A 5,339-nucleotide genomic window follows, 5' to 3' on the forward strand; every position below is an offset into this window, starting at 1 on the left:
AGGATAGGTGCCAGTTCTTCTTTATAGGTCTGTAGAATTCAGCTGTGAATCTGCCCGGTCCTGGGCTCTTCTTTTTTTTGTTCAGAGGATTTTTTTTTTAATGACTGATTCAATCTTGCTACTCGTAATTGGTCTATTCAGGATTTCTATTTTTTGATTCAAGCTTGGGAGGTTCTGTCTTTCCAAGAATTCATCCATCTCCTCTAAATTTTCTAGTTTGTGTGCATATAGGTGTTTGTAATAGTCTCGGATGATATGTTGTTTTCTGTGGTATCAGTTGTAATGTCTTATTTTTCATTTCTGATTGAACTTATTTGAATATGCTCTCCTCTTTTCTTGGTTAATCTAGCCAGTGGTCTGTCAATTTTCTTTATCTTTTCAAAGAACTAAATTTTTGTTTCATTGATCCTTTGTATTTTTTTTTTGTTTCAATTTTGTTTAATTTTGCTTTGATCTTTGTTATTTCTTGTCTTCTGCTAGCTTTGGGTTTGATTTGTTCTTCTTTTTCTAATTCCCTGAGGTGTAACATTAGGTTGTTAATTTGTGATCTTTCTGTCTTTCTGATGTAGGTATTTAGTGCTGTGAAATTCCCTCTTAGCACTGCTTTTGCTGTATCCCAGAGATTTTGGTAGTTTGTATCACCATTGTTAGTCAAGAAATTTTTAAAATTTTCATCTTGATTTCATCATTGGCCCAAAGACCATTTAAGCAACAGGTTAACACATTAACTGCCATGTGAGTTGTATTTAACTCATGCTGGTTTTGAGCCTGGGGCCTCATGAAGCATATGAAGACTCAATTCTCCAAAACAAATTTAATAAGTATGTCGTGAGTCAGATACAATTCAAGTGCCATGCAGTGTAAAAACTGATTCTAGCACCACGTGCATTGCATATAATTCACACACAGAAAACAATAAAAAAAACAAATTTTTCATCAAATTAGAAAGGATCGTTTGTTTTTGAAGTTTTTATTCTATTTTTGTAATAAAACACCATAGCGCCAGGGAAAAATATTTTTTTCTAGTATGGCAATGTGTTAATTTCCACATATTTGTATAATTTTGAGAGTTTCTCTCAGGATTGATTTTTAATTTTATTCCATTATGGTCTGAGAAGATACATGGTATGATTTTAATTTTTAAAAAATTTGCTGAAACTTGTTTTGTGGCCTAGCATATGGTCTATTTTGGAAAATATTCCATGTACTGATGAGAAGAATGTATATTCTGCATTTTGGGGGTAGAGTATTCTGTAAATGCCTGTTAGGTCCATTTGTTCCAGAGTCTTATTTCTGCCTCGATGATCTGGCTAGTTCAGTCAGTGGAGTGTTGAATTCCCCCATTATTATTATATTACTGTTTATTTCATGTCTTAGGTCTATTAGTATTTGTTTTATGAATCTGGGAGCTCCTGTGTTAGGTCCACATATATTTAGGATTGTTATATCTTCTTGGAGAATGGATCCCTTTATCATTATATAATGACCATATACATTGTTTTGTACTGTTGTTAATTTAAAGTCTCTCTTATGTAAGAATGGCTATTCCTGCTTGCTTTTGGTTTCCATTTGTATGCAATATGTTTTTCTACCCCTTTATCTTGAGTCTATGAGACTCTATGAATCAAATGGGTTTCTTCAATACAGCAGATATTTGGATGTCTTTTTTTATCCATTCTGTCAGTCTATCATTTAAATGGGGCATTTAGACTGCTTATATTCAATGTTAATATTGATAAGTAAGATACTGTACCCGTCATCATAATGATTGTTATCCAGTTGCTTTGTAGTCTCTCTTGTGTTACTGTTTTATAAGAGCTATGAGTTTTTACTTTCAAGTGTTTTTATACCGGTATCAACCATTCTTTTTGGTGTTTAGAGCACTTTTGAGAATTTCTTGTAGGGCAGGTCTCGTCATGACAAATTCCCTTACTGTTTGCTTGTTTCTCCTTCATTTATTAAACTTAGTTTTGCAGGACATAAAATTCTTGGCTGACAGTTATTCTGTTTAAGAATACTAAAGATGGGGCGGGGACAATGGCTCATGCCTGTAATCCTAGCACTCTGGGAGGCTGAGGAGGGAGGATCGCTTGAGCTCAGGAATTCAAGATCAGCCTGAGCAACAGCAAGATCCTCGTCTCTACTAAAAAAAAATAGAAAAAATTAGACCCCATCTCTACTAAAAATAGAACAAATTAGCCAGGTGTGATGGCGTGCACCTGTAGTCCCAGCTACTCAGGAGGCTGAGGCAGGAAGATCAACTTGAGCCCAGGAGTTTGAGGTTGCTGTGGGCTGTGATGATGCCACTGCACTCTAGCCAGGGCAACAGAGTAAGACTCTCAAAAAAAAAAAAACAAAAAAAAAAAACTAAAGATGGGACCCCAGTCCCTTCTGGCTTGTAAGATTTCTGCTGAGAAGCCTGCTATTATTTTGATGGATTTTCCATGATGCTTTCATCTCACAGCTTGTAGGATTTTCTCCTTTACTTTGACTTTGGCCAGACTGATGACTGTGTGCCTTGGTGATGTCCTATTTGCAGTAAATCTTCCAGGTGTTCAGTGACCATCTTGTATCAGGATGGCAGAATTTCTAGCAAGACCAGGGAAGTTTTTCTCCATTATTCCCTCAAACAGATTTTCCATACTTTTGGCTTTTTCTTTTTCTTCCTCAGGAATACCTCTGATTCTTATGTTTGGGTGTTTTATATAATTTTATATAATCCCATATTTCTTAAAGACCTTATTTCTCATTTTTCCTTTTCTTTCCTTCATTTTTGACTAACTGGGTTAATGTGAAAGGCCTGTCTGTGCTTGGTCTAGTCTGTTGTTAAAACTTCCCACTGTATTTTGAAATTCCCTAAATGACACCTTCATTTCCAGAATTTGGTGTGTATGTGTATGTATCTTTTTTTTTAAGTTATCTAGCTCTTTAGTGAATTTCTCATTCGTGTCCTGAATTATTTTTTTGGTTTGTGTTGGTTTTCAACTTTCTGATCTATCCCATTGAGCTTATTTGTGATCCATATACTGTATTCCATATCTGACATGTCAAAAGATTCTTTTTTGGTTGGAGTCCATTGCTGGAGGGTTAGTGTGATCCTTTGGGGGCATCAAAACAGCTTGCTTTCCCTTATTGCCAGAGTTCTTATGCTGGTTCCTTCTCATCTGGAACCTCTTCCTCTAGCTCAAAGCAGATAGCTTTACAGTTCACCTGTTCTCCTCTGCTGGGAACTCTGCTGCTCAGTGTGGAGGGAGAGGTATGCTGCATTTTGGCTCATGCAGGTAGGTACCCACTGTGGTATTATGGCAATTTGATCGGTCCTCAGACCCCTGGGAGACTGTTGAGATGCCAGCGGTGGTGGACTAGGTTATGTCATTGCCAGTTCCCAGGCCCCTGGATGGCGTGCCCGAGTCCGGGGAGGTTCAGACGGAAACGGAGCTAGAAAACCTGCTCTCAAGCCTCCCTGAGTTCAGGTGTTGGCTGTGATGGCGAGGGGTCAGGTGCTCTGCTGCTCCAGAAGAATGCTCAGGCAGGAGAAGGGCAGGTGCACCGTGAGCCTGTGACAGAAGGCATGGGCCCCTCTTGACGGGATGGGCACAGGCAGGCAGCTGTGGGACACACAAGCTGCTCACTCCTCCCTTGCTCCCAAGTGGTCTCTGTCCTCCAGGGCCACGAAAGTGCCCAGATTCCCAGCTCCTGCCCTGCCCGAGCTGCAGCAGAGGTGGTAGAGGCAGCTCAGTACATTGTGTGCAGGGCTCCCAGACTGGGTGTGGGCTGTGGCGGAAATGCTGCCGCTGCTGCAGGGTCCTGCCAGGGACTCGCCTCCACGCAGCGGAGTCTCCAGGGAAGAGAAAGGCAGCTCCCAGCTCAAGGGGTGGACTGCTGGCCCTGTGCTCCCTCAGAGGAGGCAGTAGCTTTTGTCTTGGGGGACACAATAGTGCTCACTGCTGCTTTTTAGTAGGAAGGGAGTGAGCCTCGGTATCTGTGGAAGCCTGGGTGTGATAGTCGCTTTGTCAGCGGTGGGGCAGCTATTCCCAAGTGCCCTGGCTTAACTGTCCCCTGTGGAACGCTCGCCAGTCCCAAGCAGAAACAACCTTTCACCTGTGGCTGCCTGGGCAGCAGTGGGTGGGGGAGACGACAACCCAAATGGTGGAGTGTCTATTGGGAGGGGCTTAGGGAACTTCAGATCAGGAGCCAGAGGCTCTCCGGTGCGGGAGTGTGTGTTCCACCTTCCTGTGTCCTACAAAGCATTTCAGGCACTTCCCAGTCCCCTCAGGGCAGCCCACCCCACGGCCCAGAACTCCGGGACGCTACTACTCTCCTCTGTCTCCCTGTTCCTTTGCGGTTGTCACAGTCTATGCGGGTGCTGGGGAATGTCGTGTGGGATCCCGTGACAGGAGACTGAGGGGCTGTGACTTCCCCAGCTGGATAGAGGCACCTGTGGGTAGGCAATATGGTGCTCACCGTCTCAGCTCAGGTCCGTGGTGAGAGACAGTGACCCTACGCAGTCCTGTGGCCCAGTGCTTTGTTCCCAAGAAGCTCTCAGTTTGCTGAAGGTAGCAGCACCTGGATTTCTCAGGGCAGAAGCACTCTCGAATAGGGAGCTAGCCGACCAGCTCAGGTGTGAGGGGAGGAGATGTCAACGCTCCCTCCTCCCCTTTCCACCCGATCCCCTGGGGGTTGGTCTCCACCCACATTTTGTTCCTCTTTGTTCTGTTCTGCCACTTCTGGTGGGATCTCCAGTGAAGGCTAGCTTCTGGCTTCCTTCCCTGAGTATTTCACCCAGGCCATGCTTTCTCACCGGAAACTTCTTCCTCTATGTGGGCCAATCTGGCGACTGATGTCTCTGGTTGGCCATCCTGCCCACCTGAGATATGTCTTTTTCAATACTGAGAATAAAGAGGAAAGGAAACTCCCATTTTTAAGAATCTTTCTTTTTGCAATAAGGAGGTTACAGTTAAGGTTACTCTTCCCCAACCCTCCAGGTCTCACAAAACTTTCTGGCAATTTAGGGCCTCTTAGGGCACTGCTTTCTTAAAACCCAAAGTGAATAATTCTCTGAACAACTCAAGGAATTTACATCATAATATATCAGAATGATACCAGTTTTCTTAAATAGAATTTACTAACTTGCAATAGAATTATCCAAAATTTTAATAGAAAGCAGTTTAACTATTTTTAAAAATAAAGGGGGAGGGAGAGAGTAAATCTAGAGGGCACAACTGCAGTGTATACAAACTTGTGTTTTTGTCAACTTACCTACAGTAAAATTACATTCCTGACAGTTGGTTCTTAGCATGGACATAAAACACTTAAACAAAACTCATCATAGACTCAAA

Source organism: Lemur catta, chromosome 13, assembly GCF_020740605.2.
Source record: "Lemur catta isolate mLemCat1 chromosome 13, mLemCat1.pri, whole genome shotgun sequence".
In the NCBI taxonomy this organism is placed as follows: Eukaryota; Metazoa; Chordata; class Mammalia; order Primates; family Lemuridae; genus Lemur; species Lemur catta.